This window comes from Lissotriton vulgaris, chromosome 7 (assembly GCF_964263255.1).
Source record: "Lissotriton vulgaris chromosome 7, aLisVul1.2, whole genome shotgun sequence".
NCBI classification, from domain to species: Eukaryota; Metazoa; Chordata; class Amphibia; order Caudata; family Salamandridae; genus Lissotriton; species Lissotriton vulgaris.
Window position 1 is genome coordinate 671,900,824 of NC_141695.1, and position 19,946 is coordinate 671,920,769.

The 19,946-nt window shown below is 47.0% G+C and overlaps 1 pseudogene; it reads left to right on the forward strand.

Moving 5' to 3' along the window:
• LOC147702217 (ER lumen protein-retaining receptor 3-like) overlaps positions 1-19,946 on the forward strand; it is a 36,189-nt pseudogene that overhangs the window by 7,531 nt on the left and 8,712 nt on the right.

A 19,946-nucleotide genomic window follows, 5' to 3' on the forward strand; every position in this document is an offset into this window, starting at 1 on the left:
GGACAAGAAGGACAGTGAGACCCAAAGGGCCCCCTGTCAAATAAGGCACCCCCATCCACAGATTAGGGGCACCGAAACTAGTAGCCCTAGTGAGGTGCAAACTTTAAAAACTCCTGAGGGATCCCCCTTAAAAGTAGTTAGGGACCTCCCCCAGATGGATATTGTTGGGCACAGCCAAACCTGGGACCCTAAGGGCCCAAACCTGAACTGTCCCTTCAGTAAGCCAAACAGAGGGACCCAGCCTCCAGCTTTAGGTAGCCAGAGGTTGACCCTGAGAGCACAGTGCAACTCAGTCGGAGAAAGAAAGGCACACATGGTGGAGAGTGATTGGAGGAAGCTGAGCCCTACAGAGGAAACTCACTTCAGTACTCCATCTCAACACCAGCCTTTGACTTTGCAAAGACACACCACAGGTAGAGATTCCCTATGGTGGAGACCCTCAGATACCCTTAGGGTGAGGGATTGCTTAGTGGACCATGAAACAGGGGGTTACCAAGCCAGAGCTGGTACTTCCTTATATGGCCACTTAGGCAATATAGGCTTACCTGGTCAAGGATAGCCTTATCTCCTTTCGTTTGGGGGGGGGGTTATGTAGGAAGGTGGATATCTGACTATGGTTACCCCCAAACTTTTTGCCTGGTGTTTAGCTGGTTTTTGACTTAGTTGGCCTGGGATCCTGCTATTCAGGGCCCCAGGCTGATTGCTCTCTCCTTAAAATGGACTCCATGTACCTTAGGTGCATAACACAATTGGAATTGGTTCACCTTATAGGCCCCTGTAACAGTGTACCATAGGTACCCAGGGCATAGGTGTAGCCAAGGCCTACCAGGGGCTGCAGCATGTATTGTGCCACCCCTGGCCTGGCCTCCATATTTGACACAACTGGCTGATCACTCAGCTGGGGTAAGTTGGTGTAACCACCTCTTACTTAGGTACAGTATGCCTGTGCCTAACCCTAAACTGGACACATATGTTCCTATCAGCCACTCCTAAGGAAGGCCTCATCAATCCTGGAGGCAGAGTGCTTGGAAATATGTGAGATGGTGCTCTAGCATGAGCTGAGCCTGTCTGCAGCTGTCGGGAACCACTCCCTAAGCTGTTCCGGGATATTGCCATACCATATACTCTTAAGTGCATTATAATCCTCGCGGTTAAATGCTATCTTTGGTTTGGCTTTATCAAAACATGTCGAGTAAGGTGTCATACGAATTGGAATACTATCCCCTCGCCAATTCTGGCGACGGGGATAGCATTCCACCCTTCTAGAGGGACACGACATGTGTGTAGCCTTAACCCCGGTTAAAGTTAACCAGAGCCTCAGCATCACAAAATGGATGCTGCCACCACAGACACATGTCTGACCTCCTGCTGCTGGGAGTCCTTCCAGCGAGGAGGGCCTGGACAAAGGGTTTCCTGCCTGGGGAGGTGCGAGCACCACCCCAGACAGGGTTTTGTGTATTGGGTAGGACAGGGCTGAATAGATTGAGACATGCCTGGGGCACACAAGGTGTCCCTGTGCATAAACCAGCCCAAACCGGTTCTGGGGCTTTCCAGCCCCAGTCCTGGCGAGGAGCTGGACAAAGGAGAGGGGGTGTAACTACCCCCCTTCCTGGTCCCACCCATAGGGGAGGGACCTAGTAGGTGATCCACCCCTCAGATTGGGAATAAGAGAGGGAGCAGTGCCATTGCACAGCAGATCATCCTGAAATCAACTTTAAACTAAGAAGAAGACTGGACTTCGACTTTCTGATGAATAGAAGACTGAAGAGCATCTCCCTTGTGGCTTAGGAAGGGCCACCCTGTGAACACAGGCACCACCCAGCACCTCGACGTCTGCTTTGCCGCCGCCTCCCGCCGGAGCCCGAGCCCAGAGCCTGACAAGACCCAGCTTCCTAGACTTCTCACAGCCCGATCCACAGTCCCTGCAAAGAAGGGACCCGTGGAGGCACCGAGAGACGTGGGAGCGGCCATCTTGAAAGACCCCCGAGACGCTGACTGCGCAGCACCCGAGGCACCCTCGACTCTGTGCTTTGGGGTTTAAGAAGCCCCACAACCGAGCAGCATTTGCACCAAAGATCAGCCCTCCAGCATCTCCACGATCTGCGTGGGGCCCTTTTGCTTTGTGCCACTCGACTCGCCATCCCGGCCGCTTGTCACGTAGTCAGCGGCCATCTTGGCGACGAAACCTACAATTTACACTGTGGGTCTGGTTGCTCAAGACCTGCCCTCGCTCCTGTAGAAAGGAGTACTCGCTCTGACCTTGCTGGTACGAGTAATAAGCCTTTTTCACTTTCCCCATGGCTTGCATTAGCCAAGGCTTGTTTGCTTCAATCGGGTTGCCGACACCGCCATCAGCTAGAGCCTTCGAGGGACAGCTCGTGATCGACTCCTGGACGTCCTTGACCTCTTCGTGTCCACGTGGCTGCAGAGAGAAGCAACACCTCATCACCTGTTTGCACCCGACTTTGCCTGGTTCCAATCTGGTTCCACGGTGGTCACTGGTCAGTGACTTTGAACATTGTCCCCTCTGCTTTCAGGTCTTCACCACTTCAGTTCCACCCTTGGATCCACCGGACACTTCTCCTTCACATCGCCTGCAGCATCTTCAGCTTCAAGCGCCAAGAACCTGCGTGTCAAAACCCAACGCCACTTCGACCCTGTGCACCCACTTCCTGTGGGTGAGGTAACATTGCAAAGCCGGTGTCCCTACACTGGTACACACCTCTAGGGTCTGTGTCTTAAGTTTTGTTCCTCTAGGTTCAGCGGAAGTGCCCTTAAACTAACTTTGTACTTTTTACGCACCATAGACTTTGCATTGGAAAGTGCGTGCACTTTGAACACTGCACCCGAGTCCCGTGGGCCTTTCCCGACTTAATCATTGCTAGTCTCGAATAGCTCCAGCGATTCCCAAGGCCCTAGGCCTGTTCCCTTTCCTATTGGTATCTCTTATACCACTTTCTTAGTATATGGTTTAGGTGGCCCCTAGGGCTCATCCATATTGTGCAACTTTTGTGTATTTTAAACTGTCTTGTGATTTAACGCTTGTGCTTCTGTGCTCATAAAGAGTTCAGGGGATTTTAATAGTTAATAAATCAATATATATTTTCAATATATATCTGTGTGGTGTCCCTTTCATTTGGTATTCAAGGGGGTTGTGTATGGTATAACAGCTGGCTTCACATGCCTTTCAGAGTTTAGCCTAAGACTGCTTTGTCCACGTTACCACTAGGATAACTGGTCTACAAGGTTGAATTACAACCATCATCATAAGGGTTGCTTGGCATGGTACAAAGTGATCACTAGAATTAGTGAGCATTATGTACCAGGCCAACTTCTCACAATGACAAATTCAAAAGACTCCTGAGAACACGGCTGAAAAGAAAAGAGCTGAGCGGCGTGCCTTACAAAATGGCGGCTGTGTAGAGAGACAACAGCTAAATGGTGATGAAGGGCGTTGTCAGGACGCTATCAAGTGGATGCCATCTGGAGGGAAAGAAATCTCGCATTGAAGGCAGGGACCAGGAAGCCAAAAATTAGGCTGGGCATCAGATTAAAAAAAGAAAATACCCTGTTGTGAAGATGAGCTCAACATTGCTGCTGCCATCTGTGCTGAATACACATCCCCTCCTAAATGAATTTTATAGCACAAGATTTACCAAAGCAGATGAAATACCTCATACATGATTTATACTCATGTACTTTAGAATGTTTCATTTCTAAGAATTGAGAACATAGGTTAGTGTGCATGTGAATGTTACAGAGACTGTCCTCCACAGCTCCATTTATTAATTGTCATAACTCACCTCCTCTGGATTACGATAATAGGGATATGTGAAGATCTTAAATAAGGACATCTGACAAACATGAGACAATTCAGCAGAAGAAGCCTAAATACAATGACAAGAGTATTTCCTCCGGAGCATTGAGTTTCAAATACAGAACTGAAAAAATGAGAGTTCACCAAAATATTGACTGCCAAAATATCATGAAAGTAAGTAGAACTGACAAGTATATGCTTGTGCATATAAGTACCTTGATGTAGATATATCTTCAAGGGATGTCGACAAGTTAAGAATAGTAAATCTATACTTATTATTATATACCTACCTTCAACTGTTGTATTGGTTGATATACTGGTGGTGATGCTTTGGTAGATCAGTTGCTTTGTACTCTATTGTGTGACACACGACCTGTCCAGGCAGTCAAATTGTTCAAGAAAGACATGGAACAGCTCAAGAAAATGTATCACACATATCAGTATTGCTGAAGGAGGTCCAAGAGCAGAAGGACAAACCTTAATGCACAGTCCACATGCATGGGCATCTGAAAGTAGTGCACAAGAACAACAAAGCACAAAAATAATATCAAATATGTTCAGCTTGTCAGGCAACCTAAGCTCTGCAACCATCAAATATTGCATATGTAGCATGGTGTCAACATTACAAATTGACTGAACACTTCAATCAGGTACGGTAGTATTATAATGTTTAAAGCCTGCAACTGCTGCGAAAAAATCAACCCCTAGACTGTTTAATTGTCCATGTCTAACCTCACATTTCCTAGCAATATCTGAGAAGTAGGGGAAACAACCGTTACAACGCAACTATTACAACGCACACCGTTACAACGCAAACCATTACAATGCAGATTCATTTACAACGAATGCCTTTACAACGCATGACATTACATATCAGATGCTATACAACGCATGCCATTACAACGTAAGTATAGGTAAGTATATCATTTTATTTTAGCTTTTTTTTATTACAAAAATATTAAAATTAATTAAAATAAATTAATTAAAGTAATTTTATATATATAGTTTGGGTTATGGGGTACTGGCGTATTTATAGGGTTTAAGGCTAGGTTTGGGTTTTGGGGTACAGGGGTATTTTTAGGGTTCAGGGCTGGGTTTGGGTTTTGGGGTACAGGGGTATTTTTAGGGTTCAGGGTTGGGTTTGGGTTTTGGGGTACAGGGGTATTTTTAGGGTTCAGGGCTGGGTTTGGGTTTCGGGGTACAGGGGTATTTTTAGGGTTCAGGGCTGGGTTTGGGTTTTGGGGTACAGGAGTATTTTTAGGGTTCAGGGTTGGGTTTGGGTTTTGGGGTACAGGGGTATTTTTAGGGTTCAGGGTATGGGTTTGGGTTTTGGGGTACAGGGGTATTTTTAGGGTTCAGGGCTGGGTTTGGGTTTTGGGGTACAGGGGTATTTTTAGGGTTCAGGGCTGGGTTTGGGTTTTGGGGTACAGGGGTATTTTTAGGGTTTTGGGGTTTGGGGAACTGGGGTATTTTTAGGGCTCAGTTTTAAAATAAATAATTTGAACTTAATTAAAAAAAATATTTTAATAATTTTATTATTTATTAATATTAGTTCTTTATTAATAATAGTTCTTTTAAAAATAAACTAAACTAAAATAAACTATTTTTTAAAAAATATATATATATATATGTACAAATTAATTATTTAAAAATAATTTAATTTATTAAATTAATTACATTTTATTTAATTACATTTTTTAATAAAATAATACACTTACCTATACTTACGTTGTAATGGCATGCGTTGTAATAGCATCTGCTATGTAATGTCATGCGTTGTAAAGGCATTCATTGTAAATGTATCTGCGTTGTAAAAATTGCGTTGTAACGGTGTGCGTTGTAAAAGTTTGCGATGTAACGTCATACATCCGAGAAGTAGCAATCTGTAAAGTTGAGAAACAGTGTGACTCACAAGCTTTGCATAATGTTTAAACTTGGCAGCTAGCAAAGTTAAAAAGTAAAAAACAGGCTACTTCTTTTGACATTGCCAATGGCTGACACTGTCACACCTTCACTAGTATGACTGACGGCCATTAGCCGACACGGCAGGCAGGCTAGAAAGGATCTTCTGATGCTCACACCAGAGGTTTTCTTTTTTCAAACCAATGGTTGGGGAAGAAGACAATAGAATATTTTTACATCACCCCCCCCAACCACCATCTGTAACGTCAGCACACCACAATGTACGCTGATATCATAGTTTCCCCCCCTCTCCCCCGGAGCAGCAGATTTGATTTGATTGGCAAATTTGTAGAGTGCAACGAATGCCCATGGGCGTCTCTACCCTAGAAATGGAAGATCTGAGCGGTCCAGGCAAGATATACAGGATGGATCAATTGTTAAAAAGCCAAGTTTTTAGTGCCTTTCTGAAGGACAAAAGTGAAGAGCTTCTCTTTATGGAAGTGGGCAGCTGGTGATAGATCTTCACTGTTCCCAGCAGGAAGCTTCTTCCACCCCAGCAGGCCTTCCATAATTTGGACTCTGCAGAAGTTTTGAAAGGGCAGATCTTAAACTTCTGGCCGGCGCATACCATTTCAGGTGCGTCCTCGAAAATTGCGGCACTTTACCCTGTAGAGCTTTGAAGGCCAAACATTGGGATTTAAACTCAATCCTCTTTTTCACTGGGAGCCAGTGGAGGCCTCATAAACCGTGGGAGATTGATTTGAACGTAGGAATATCTAGTATTAATCTGGTTGCATCGTTCTGCAAACTCTGCAGGCTTAGTAGATGTTGGTATTGAATCCCCATGTATAGGGTGTTCCCGTAATCCAATCTTGAAAGATTGTAGTTTTGATTGCATTGGGTGGGATAAATTGATGGATTTTTCTGATCATTTTTAAGACGAACCAGATGGTGGAAGAAAGCCTATTGATCTAACTATTGAATGTTAGTTTGTCATCAAAGATGACTACAATATTTTTGATGTGGGACACAGGTTGGACAATTGCCCAGATTGGCAGGCCACTATCTGGCTGACCAGAAGAATGGATCCGAGCCCAACAGCAAGACTTCAGTCTTTCCTCCGTTCAGTTTCAGGCAGTTGGACTGCATCCATGGATTGTCATGCCGCATGCAGCCATTAAAATGTTTGGTGGTCTCCTCCACATTGATAGAGACTGACACAGCCAACTTGGTGTCGTCTGCATAGGAGACAGCCGAGAATCCAAACGGCCTGATGATCAAGACCAAGGAAGCCACATATACATTGAATAATGTGGGGCTCAGAGATGAGCCCCGAGGCACCCACAAGGCAGTTTGAAAGATTTGGAAGAGAAAGCTCCCAAATCAACGGAGAAGTTTCTATTGGCTAGGTAGGACAATTACAGTGTGAGGGCGGAATCAAAAATCCCCAGCTCCACCAGTCTACTGGCTAGTATTTTGTGGTTAACTGTCTCGAAGACTGCCAATAGGCCTAACAGTATCAAGGAGGCCTTTCCCCCTGAAGCTAGTATTGTCCTAATTACCTCAGCCGCCATCACCAAAGCTGTCTCCATTCCATGTCATTCGAGAAACCCGTATTGTGAATGATCTAGGAGGTTCCTGGGAGAAATGTTTGCAGTGATTTGTACATTAAGAAGTATCTTGAGTACTTTTGCAGAAAAATGAATTCTGGAAATAGGATGATAGCTGCTGGGGTCTTTAGGGTCAAGGTTCTGCTTTTTTAAAAGAGGAAGAAGTCAGACTATCTCCAAGGATCTGGGAAGACGCTTGATTGGATTACCTTATTGCACATCAAACTTAGGTGTTCACTTAGTATTTCCGGAACCAGATGAAATACTTTAGGAGGCAAGAGTCTGATGGGGCTCCTGATTTGGATGTTTTCAGCACCTGAAAAATGTGTTCTAATGTGGGGGGAGAGAAGCTGGAAGCTGAAATGGTGTCAAAGGGATCTGAGGCAGTCGGAGTAATCTTGGCGACTGCGCTAGCACTATCCCTAAAGGAATTATACACCGTTTCAACTTTATCTATGAGTGCTCTCTCCTACATCAGTGTATAAAAAAGGCAAAGAACACCGCCCTTCATTTCCACGAGGCATCACTGAAACAGTTTCCTGGCTGTAGATAATGGTAGCGCCAAAATCTCAAGCCAGGAAACCCACTAGACCACCAGGGATTAAAGTTAGGAGTCAGTCCTCGGGGGAACTGGCTGATCACCTCATCCACTCTAGGGGAAGATTTTCTTTTTTTTTTTAAATGTTTTTTTTTCTATTTATGGGGTGCAATGGCACCCGGAGCGGACTGTTAAAAGATTTTGTTTTTTCAAAAACTCAGGGGGCTGGCCTTCCCTCCATAGTGTCTGATCCCCTGTGACCCCTGTGACCTCTGTCACTGCCCCCCACGCTCTTCAAACTCTCACCATTCGTCGGGTTGTCAGCTCACGCTGACACCCTTTATGTGGACTCCTGTCCCCCTGGCATGTCATCCACCAGCTTCACACCCACCGATGTAATTTCCTCCTACCTCCCATGGTTCTGACTAAAGGCTACCTAACCACCATCATGAATGCAGACCCTATCTAGGCAATTCCTTCCTACTCCCCTACCTTTCTGCCACCCCAGCCCCCCTTTCCAAACCCCCTTTCACCCTCCCTGACCTGACCCTTTTTCTCTGCAGCACTCCCTGAATCCGACAACCCTGTCCTGAAGACGATCCCGACTCACGGGGATCGAAACGCCGTCAACATCACAGCGCAACCCTGATGCGCATCTAACGTCTTTGGCTCTTGAAAAATGTTGAAACCATGACCTAAATGACTAAAAACTAAGTCTTGCTGAGCCAACACTGTATATTTCTTTGTCACCTTGCGCCGTTCACGCTGTTCACGTTCAGCACTTGCATCATCACCTTTCACTTATTGTATATATCCCTATTCAATCAATCAATCAATGAAACTTATAAAGCGCGCTACATACCCGTAGGGTCTCAAGGCGCTGGGGAGGGGGGGTGCCGCTACTGCTCGAACAGCCAGGTCTTCAGCTTCTTCCTGAAGGAGAGGTGGTCTTGGGTCAGGCGTAGGTCGGACGGGAGGGAGTTCCAGGTCTTGGCGGCCAGGTAGGAGAAGGACCTTCCTCCTGTAGTCGCTCTTCGGATGCGGGGGACGGCGGCGAGGGCGTGGTTGGCTGATCGGAGGTGGCGATTGGGAGCGTAGAAGTTGACTCGGCTGTTGAGGTAGCTCGGGCCTTGGTCGTGTAGGGCTTTGTGTGCGTGGGTGAGGAGGCGGAAGGTGATTCTCTTGTTGATGGGGAGCCAGTGAAGGTCTCTCAGATGTCCGGAGATGTGGCTGGATCGTGGGATGTCGAGGATGAGTCTGGCTGAGGCGTTCTGGATCCGCTGGAGTCTCTTCTGGAGCTTGGCGGTGGTCCCGGCGTAGAGGGCGTTGCCGTAGTCCAGTCGGCTGGTGACGAGGGCCTGGGTGACGGTCTTCCTGGTCTCTGTGGGGATCCACCAGAAGATCTTCCGTAGCATGCGTAGGATGTTGAAGCACGCTGAGGAGACGCTGTTGACTTGCCTGGTCATGGAGAGGGAGGAGTCCAGGATGAAGCCCAGGTTTCGTGCATGGTCTGTTGGTTTGGGTGCGGTGCCCAGGGCGGGAGGCCACCAGGAGTCGTCCCAGGCGGAGGGTGAAGAGCCCAGGATGAGGACCTCCGTCTTGTCCGAGTTCAGTTTCAGGCGGCTGGTCGTCATCCACTCGGCTACCTCTTTCATCCCGTCGTGCAGGTTGGCTCTGGCGGCGGCGGGGTTGTTGGTCAGGGAGAGGATCAGCTGGGTGTCGTCGGCGTAGGAGATGATGCTGAGGTGGTGTTTGCGTACGATGGTCGCGAGGGGGCTCATGTAGACGTTGAAGAGGGTGGGGCTCAGTGATGATCCTTGGGGGACGCCGCAGATGACTTCGGAGGCCTCTGATTTGTACGGTGGTAGGCGGACTCGCTGTGTTCTTCCGTCGAGGAAGGAGATGATCCATTCCAGCGCCTTGTCCTGGATTCCGATGTTGCTGAGGCGCTGCACTAGGGTGCGGTGGCAGACCGTGTCGAATGCCGCGGAGAGGTCTAGGAGGATGAGGGCCGCTGTTTCTCCATTGTCCATCAGGGCTCGGATGTCATCGGTGGCGGCGATGAGGGCGGTCTCGGTGCTGTGTTTGGCTCGGAAGCCGGACTGTGAGGGGTCGAGGGATCCGTTCGTCTCGAGGAAGGCGGCCATCTGCTTGTTGACGGTCTTCTCGATGACTTTGGCTGGAAACGGGAGAAGCGAGATGGGGCGGTAGTTCTTGAGGTCGGTGGGGTCCGCTGTTGGTTTCTTGAGTAGGGCGCTGAGTTCGGCGTGTTTCCAGCTTTCGGGGAAGATGGCGGTGTCGAAGGATGTGTTGATGATGTCTCGCAGGTGGGGTGCGATGACAGCGTCGGCCTTGTTGAAGACGTGGTGAGGGCAGGGGTCGGTTGGTGATCCGGAGTGGATGGAGTTCATCGTGCGGATGGTGTCTTCTGTGCTGATCGGGGTCCAGGCGTGGAGGGTGGTGGTGGGGGGGGGTGGCTGGTCGGTCGTGGTGTGCGTTGGTTGGTTGTTGAAACTGCTGTGTATGTCCGTGATCTTGTTGTGGAAGTATGAGGCGAGGGAGTTGCAGAGGTCTTGCGATGGGGTGATGTCGTTGTTTCCTGCGCTGGGGTTGGAAAGCTCTTTCACGATGTTGAAGAGTTCCTTGCTGTTGTGTGCGTTGTTGTCCAACCGGTCCTTGAATGCTGTTCTCTTGGCGGCGCGGATCAGCTGGTGGTGTTTCCGGGTGGCCAGTTTGTAGGAGGTCCTGTTGTCCGGTGTCGGGTCCCTTTTCCAGACTTTCTCGAGGGCTCGGCAGTTCTTCTTGGAGCTCTTGAGTTCGTCGGTGAACCATGGGGCCTTCTTGCTGCTGGGTCTGCTGGGCGGGGTCCTCAGCGGGGCGAGCTCGTCCGCGCAGATGCTGATCCACTTCGTGAGGTTGTCGGCGGCCTGGCTGGGGTTCGCTGAGCTGGCAGGAGGGTGTTGGCTCAGGGAGGTGGCGAGCTGGTCTGCTGTGATCTTGTTCCAGCTTCTGCGGGCGGTGTGTTGCTGGTGTTGGTGGGTCGTCGTTCTCTTGAAGGTGAAGTGGACGCAGCTGTGGTCTGTCCATTGAAGCTCTGTGGCGTGGCAGAAGTTGATGTCTGTGCTGGATGAGAAGACTATTCACCAAGTGCCTTCGCGTTGTCACATGATTTCTTCTGTACAGTGCTGCCTAACTGTATTTCCATTTGAAACACCCTTTTTTGAATTTGTGAATTACAAGCTCTTAAACCGCATGAGTCTCCTTGTCTCTTTCTCGTGTAATGCTGATTGCATACATTATTGAACTGCCTTAAATTGATACCTGTTGGGAATTGTTTCTTATACACATCCTACACCCATCCCGACGTGGTTTATGGGTTTTACTCCTGTTATTCTTTCACATGATCCCCTGTGGGGCACTGACATTTGTTGGTGGGAATATGTATTCCCTGGGGGGTGGATTGTAGCCCCCAGAGAGTCAAATTTCCCCCCAAAATTATAGAAATGTTGATAGGAGGTTGGCCTCCAGCAAATAGGTCAACCGCACTTGTGTGCCAAATATATATATTTTTTAAATCTGTGTTTTTCCTGGGGGCAGATTATGCCTCATGGGGAGGATACACACTTTGTAAAACAAAATTGTATACTGTATATGCCACATAAATCTACCATCTGCAGATTATGCAGCATATGGCAGATTTATGTGGCATATGCAGTATACTGCAACAAGATGAATGATTTGCACGCAGTGGAGGGCATACTCAAAGGAAAATAGTCAACTTTCAATTGTTTATTTCTTCATTTGGTTTCTAAACTGACACTAAGGAGGTGAAATGTTTGCCCAGACAGTATTACCATGTTTTTATATCATGAAATAATGAAGTCTTGCTATCAAAAAAGAGGCACATTATTATGCTGCATAATTTCACTTTTCTTGCTGCATAATTTAGTCAATCCTGTCTCATAATGTGGTCCTCACCTGCTGCATAATTCCATTGACCCTGTTTTCACAAGGATCACAATTGTGCACAAATGTGCAAGGGTTACTATGCGAATGTGTGCATCTTGAGATCAAAGGTAAATTTGTAGCTTTGGGGAATTACTTTAATACTAGCAATTGCCCAGCAGCTCCCCAATAGTGAGGTTTTGCCAAAGCCATGACATAAGTATGCTGTGGTATTGCATATGTTACCGGGAGGAGCAATGCTGTGTCTATTATGTCTTCTTTAGTGTCTTTGGAGAACCTGCAGTTTCACTATAACAGAGAGATAAGTCTTTTTAGGTCTCGCCTATGCAGCACGCCTGCACTACTAGAAAAAAAGACCTTTGGAAATCGATTCAGTTTTGCAGTCAAAAGCGTGCACGCATTGAATTGCTTTGAAAGGCAAAGCGTGCACGTTTGGCGATTCCCTTGCGGGAGAGAGCTTTTAAACCATCTGTTTATAATTAGCAGATGGTTCCTGCTCACTCCCGCAAGGGAAACAGGTACAGGCCCCCTCCTCTTTCCCCTCTCCCTGCTGCCTCCTCGTCAAACTTGTTTTTTTAATTTTAGCGCGAGGCGTGCAATCTTGTTTAAGATCTGCATCAATTGTTTATTGCCAAGTAGCACTGAGTACTGCCGAGGATGAGTAGCGTCCGCTTTCAACCTCTGCAAGTGATGGAAGGAGGGTGTGGTTGTTTGAAGTCCCTGCGCTTTAAAGCAGCTCGAGGGTGATCTGTTTTATGAATCTTTCCTATTCGTAGCAGCCTAGCGTGGGCTGGTGAGCTTGGCACCTTTCATCCACCCAACAATGTTGTGCCAGTCTCTCCTGTTTTTGTTCGCCAGTTGACTGCCACTCACCCCCCAGGGATCTCCGGCAAGAGCCTGCTCCTCTTTGCCCTGGTCTTCCCCACCCAATACCTGGATCTGTTCAGCACATTAATTTCCGTGTACCACACAAATAAAGGTATGTTCCGCCTAAGGCAGAAGTGGACACAGTGCTGCACCTGAGAAACTGACAGAGCTGCACCAACAAAACCGAGGCCCGCAACTGCCTGTACAAAAAAAGGGCAAGCCCTGCCCTCGCAAAGCCATCTTAGAGCACTGCACCGACAAAATTGGGGAATCCCTGTCTCTGACAGTACAAGGGCTCAAGGATAAAGCATTTGTTAAAATGAATGGCCTCTATCACTATGGTCTTGCAGCATGTCTGTTAGTTGCCAGTGGCTTGCATTATGCTGCCATCTAGTGGTTGAATCTGTAATAACTTCGAAAAGCATGGAAAAAATAGTGTACACCGTATTCCTTCACTTTTTTCAAAACCCCACATTGCTCTACCAGAGTAATATATTTTTAACACAAAACAGTCACTCACATTAAAGCATTCCGGAATATTGCAGCACTGGAAACAGCAAATAGCTGTCAATACACCTTAGCGCAGCACCAACAGAATTTAAGTGATGAGAATTCAAATTGAGCTCTTCTACAACACCTTAGCCCCCGCATGTTGACTGCAGCATTCCTGGTTCTCAGAACCGACTCTTGACACTTCAGAATTGCCACTCAGATGCTGGTGGCACAAATCCTGCTTTCCTAGCCTTTCCCCTCAGATGAAGCTCTGCTGATGCACCCTAATCCCAATCAGCAGCACTCACTGCCCGGGCTAGTGAGGGACTGCAGGAAGCTCTGCTGATGTCCTACAGTCCTGACATCCGGGCACTGCAGCCACACAAACTGCTGCACATGCACATCAATCCCGACCTGCAAAACCCCCTGATGTTGAAACTCCCAGGAGGCTCTTACTAAGCACCCTAACGATGACTTGCAGCACCCACTGCTATATCCATGCTTACTCTTAAACACAGTTCGACCATGTTCTCCAGCACCTGTGACATGCCACCTTTAGCATGCAGGTGCATCCCAGTCTGCTGCAGCCCCTGTTACTCTCATACTGAGACCCAAGCACAGTTCTTAGAATATACCCTACTCCACCAATGAGGCCCATGCACTGCTCTGCCAGGGCATCGGAGCTCTAACCTGCTGCTATTCCACACATGGAGTGAAATTGAGTGTTCTCTGCTTCTCCCCACAGATCGTCTTCCTTCTGTGCAGCTATTTCACCAAATATATAATCTATAGAAGGCTTCGGAATACCTACAACAGCGATAATGGCACCTTCCGCATTGAGTTCCGGCTGGTACCAGTTATTGGCCTCTTATTCCTGGAGAACAACGAGTTTGCCCCCTTGGAGGTACAGGCGCAGCAGTCTAAAAGACACCATGTCACAGTGTTTATAAGTTTAAAGATTTTATGAATTATGCTTTTAGTATGAAGTGTAACCTCTCCCAATGGTCAATGCTTCTTCATCTTCTCAGATCTTCTGGACCTTTTTCATATACCTCGAGTCTGTGGCCATCCTCCATCAGCAAGACGGGTGAGGCGGAAACCCTCACTACCCTCTACCTCTTCTTCCTGGGCCTCTACTGTGCACTCTTCCTCGCCAACTGGATCTGGCGCTACCATACTGAGGGCTTTTACAACCAGATCGCAGTGGTGTCCAGGGTGGTGCAGACCATCTTCTACTGTGACTTCTATGTTACTAAAGGTAGGAGGACGGGGGCATGGGAAAATTAGGTGGGGAACAGAGACTGGTTGAGGTGGTGGGACAGAAGAGGAGGTAGCAATGTAAGTTGACATAGAAAGGGAGGACAGGCTGCAGCAAGTAAGTGGAGTACACAAAGCATCTTCAGAGGTAGGGAAAGAGAAATAAAGTTACTGGCCTGTAACCAGAGTTCTCCCAAAAAACACTTCCTGAATTGATAATCTGCAATTATACTCCACTGTTGTTAGAACTCACTCCAGCAGGGTTTGAGGGTAAACCCATACCCATAGTGCTGTCAAGACTTCCACTGAGAGCAACGCACAATTTGGCAACAAAGTTATTCATAATGTATTTATGTAGCTCTAATCTTGCCAGAGCTGCCAGCTCCTTCGCCCTTTTTGAGTTGCTATCAACACATTGAGAGTGGGTGAAAGGCAGAACAAGCAATCTTCATCGTGATTTAGTTACTCTCAGTCCTTGGCCATTATTAGCGCCCTTGAGTCCCAACAACACCGTGACCATTTGCCAATAAATTCCCACCAATTCGATTATTTGCTGAGGAAACCGTCGGGAGAGTGAATATGGGCCGGGTTAGCGGGCTTGTCCACTTAAATGCACAAAAATGTGCAAACGCTGAGAACAGGAAGCTCTTCTATAACAATAGAAGCATTTTCATTTCCACTACTACTTGTCGGTTACCTATAAGTTGATACCTTTATGGTAGCAGGCTCGCACAAAGATAACTTTATCCTTTGTCACAATCTATATATTTTATAAATTCACATGACCATCACTCCCTTCCCTAAAAGGTGATAATAACTGGATGGACTTGCTAAAAATGTAAATGGGATTTGTGTGTGGAATTAGTTATTGTGCTGGGCCAGTAAAATACGGTGAAAAGAAGCTCTAGTTACAGAAGAAAAAATCCAAATGTAGGACTTGTATTTTACCTAGGTTTTGCCTGGGGGTGATGAGCAATAAGCATGTGTGTCTATAAAGTATCCCAGTTAAAAAAACTGTGCTATTGGCTGTAACACCACTAAGTAAAACATAATTACATGTCACCTAAGTACAATCTTTTCAATAAAACATAAATACACTCCACATAATACCACTCACTGACACATAATTAAACACAACACAATTACACTATACTCAATGCAACATAAATACAATCCACAAAATACCACTCAATACCACATGATTACAAATCACATAATTACACTCTTTTTAATGCAACATAAATACACTACACATAATACTCGATACCACATAATTACACACCACATAATTACACTACACTCAATGCTCAAAATAAATACACTCCACATACCACTTAGTGCCATATAAATACACATCACATAATTTCATTCTATTCAATGCAACAAATACACTCCACATAATACCACTGTAACACATAAGTACAAAAAAAACATTTTTTTTGTTAAAATATGTTTTAATCAGGTTGTTCAGTTGTATATAATGTCGTCTTGGTTGGTATAAAAGTAACAAAAATGCTTAACACTTTTCATTATAACTTTTTACATAATGGACATCAGCCACAATGCTCTACAACATAGCCAAAACTTCAGGATAAACACATAAGGTCCCTGAGCACTTCTCCTTCATAATCACGTGCTCGGCATCCCCACGCAGCAGATCTTAGCGCTGCCGCGGGTTACAAACTTCTTGCCGCCATTACCCTAGAGCCCACAGGCCACGGCCGCGAGGCCACGCCCCCCCTCACCGAAGCTATTTAAGCCGCGCTGACTACAAGTGCAAGTCAGAGGACACCCATCTTCTGAGGCGGAAGCCGGGAGAAATGCTCTACGAAACTTTTTAAAATTGATTGTAATACTGTGTTTTTACTTACCTATTCTTTTCTCTCTGAGCACTTCTCCTTCATAATCACGTGCTGGGCATCCCCGCGCAGGGGATCTTAGCTCTGCCGCGGGTTACAAACTTCTTGCCACCATTACCCCAGAGCCCTCAGGCCACGCTCACGGCCGCGAGGCCACGCCCCCCTCACCGAAGCTATTTAAGCCGCGCTGACTACAAGCGCGAGTCAGAGGACACCCATCTCATGAGGCGGAAGCAGGGAGAAACGCTCTACGAAACTTTTTAAAATTGATTGTAATACTGTGTTTTTACTTACCTATTCTCTTCTCCCTGAGCACTTCTCCTTCATAATCATGTGCTGGGCATCCCCCCGCGGGTTACAAACTTCTTGCCGCCATTACCCCAGAGACCCTGCCACACGATCCTGCCTAACGGCCAATAACATCTGCCTCCTCCAGCCAGGCCAGACCTCCACTGGCAAAATGGCCCTTGACTCTCACTATACTAGGAAAACCTTGATATCCAAAGACCTCACGCTCCGCTGTCTATAACTGAACACGCGGTCTATGGTAAAACACCAACTGGACATCTTTCTACTTCTTAATTCAGACAGACCGGATATGTTACTTATCACCGAAACCTGGCTTACCCAAGACTCCCTATCGGATGTCCTTGCCGCTCTCCCGGCAGATTATTACATACTGTCAGTGAATAGAGAATCTGGAAAGCTCCTCCTCCATTTGGATTTCTCTCAATCAGTCCTGAGCCCCACCCACGAAAAAGGACACAACCTGGACCAAATCTGGTCCCATAATGTCCATTTGTCTATCCCGACTGCAACCCCCTGCATTTGGTCTGATCACTATTTAATCCAGTTCTCCTGCACTCTACACGGCCATTCAAAGACCTCTATCCCACTGGGAGGGGTAGTAAAGAAATGGAGATCGCTCAACAATCAAGATTTCTTGTCCTCCCTGTCAAACTCAATCCCAGCGCCTACTCACGATATTAATCTCTTGGAAAAAAACTCTCTGACTGGCTCTTGGCAGCCTGTAATGAGAATGTACTGCTATCCAAATTCTTCCTTGCCCACCGCATGGATGCTCATAGGTTTACGGCAGACTTAAAGACACAAAAATTGGAACTGCGTCAATATGAGAGGAAATGGAGACAGGGGTACTCTGATGTGGACAGATTGTCATACACGACTGCCCGTAGGAACTATAAGAACTCCATTCTAACCACTAATGCAGCATTTTTCTCTGACAAAATCTTGAACGCGCACAATAAATCAAGAGAAATCTTTAGGGTGGTGAACGATCTCTGCAACGATGAAAGAACTCCCCCCCCCAAGCTCCAACGCAAGAACTCTGTAATCAGCTCAACAATTTCTTCATGGATAAAATAGCTACCATAAAAGAAAGTATCCCGGAAAGGCCGAGTACGGCAGCTATTGAGGACATCTGCAGAAACCCATCAGAATTCAAGGTTTTTCCTCCGATTGACCAGCCTATTTTAGTGGAACTGATGAATCGAGTGAAGTCCGGTTCACCTAATGATTGCTGCCCCCCTCACGTCCTAAGGGACGTCTTTTCAGCACTCCTGCTAGGCATACTCCCCCTTTTGAATGAGTCCCTAGCACAGGGAAGGGTCCCCACCGCGTTTAAAAATGCAATGTTGGTCCCGTTAATTAAAAAACCGGGGGCCGAACCAGCTAATCTTTCTAATTACCGACCCATATCCCCTCTCCCTTTTGGAGCAAAGATCTTGGAAGCCCATGTGGCAAGCTGCACATCCAATTTCATCGAAACATCGGATAATCTGGAGCCCAACCAAGGCGGCTTCCGCCAGGCAAACTCAACTGAAGCCGTGATTCTCGCAGTGCTGGACACTATGAGGTCCAACGCCGACAGGGGTATTCATCAAGCCTTGGTGCTCCTGGACCTGTCGGCAGCGTTCAACACGGTGGATCATACCATCTTATTACACCGTGTCGAACAGGCTGGTACACCGTGTCAAACAGGCTGGTCTGCGAGGCTCTCGGTTGGGTAAAATCATTCCTGAGGAATCGGACCTAGGATGTTAAACTTGGGAACTTCACTGCGCCCAAATTGATTACCACATGTGGTGTTCCGCAAGGTTCATCATTGTCCCTCCTCCTGTTCAATCTATATCTCAAACCCCTTTTACATTCTCTAAAGAACAGGAGGGTAACGATTTACAAATATGCTGACGACCTGCAGCTTATTTTCCCACTGGACTTTACTGATTCTGTCATGGAATTCCAGGCAACCATGCTGCACATTCAACGGTGGATGGAGTTGAACCACCTAAAACTCAATCCAGGGAAGACCGAGCTAGTACTCCCGGGCAAAAGTGCGATCAGCTGGGGCCCCCACTACTGGCCGTCTACAATGGGATCTCCTCCCTCCCCCTCTCTCTCTCGGTGAAAAGCCTTGGGATCACCATTAACTCTGATCTATCTCTGAAAGGCCAGGTTGGAGCTGTGATTTGTTCCAGCTTCCTTCAACTGCGCAAAATCAGAAAAATCGCTCATTTACTTACTCACTCTGCGCTTATTCAAGTGGTACTCGCCCTGGTCTTGTCCCGACTTGACTTTTCTAATTATATTTACCTAGGCCTCCCCTTGTTCTTGTCTAAACGCCTGCCAATTGTGCAAAACCAAGCTTCCAGATTGATCTTCAAGCACCGCGGAGGGAGCTCGGCAAAACCACTGCTGGCTAATCTCCACTGGTTACCCATAGCCAACGGGTAATATTTAAAGTAGGATGTCTGGCCTTTAAGGCTCTTTACGGGAAAAGCCCCATGTTCATCAATAACCTAATCGTCAAGCATGAGCCTTCCCGCAATCTTCGTTCTGCCCATCTGTCCCTTCTTACCCTGCCCTCCTTCAAACGGAAGCGCCAGGGCGGATGTCGATTTGCTTTTCTTGCCCCAAAGGTGTGGAACTCTTTCCCTCTGTCGCTCAGGAATTGCACTAATCTTATGGAGTTTCGGGGAGCCCTGAAGAGCTGGCTTTTCAAACAAGCTTCGGGATAGGTTAACTGCTTCTCACTCTTTCCTCACTTCTAGCGCCATGAAACCCCTGGGTGCCCGTGCGCTTAACAAGTTCAGAATAACATAACATAACAAAAGCGAGACCTATTGGCTATGCCAATGCTTTTTTGATTATTTACTGTAGCACACATCTTACAAATGCACACACCCAACGACTGATTTAGAACAATACTTCTGCCTTCTATTTAGGGCAGTGTTTTAGAATGAAGGTTTTAGGCAGTCAGCAGAGATGGTGTCTCAGTGGATTACTGCTGCCCCCGCACAAACTCTGGTTATGGAGGACAGCTCTGAGGCAGGATCAGAGACTGAGACAGCGCATACTGAGGCTACTTCTGAATGAGAAGACATTTTAGCTGAATCTGAAAGTGATCTCTCAGTCAGTGGAGTTCCATCCAACAACTCATCTTCCAGTAATTCTGAGGGCATGATGATGGCAGTTGTGCTGTACTTTTTCAAGCACAGTCAGTGAAGCAGAGTGACTGTACCAAGTTAGACCATGCAGTGGCAAGCACAAATGAAGTGGTCTTGATGGAGCAGATTTCATCTGCAGTCAGGCATTGTTTTATTTTTTGTGCTTCAGAC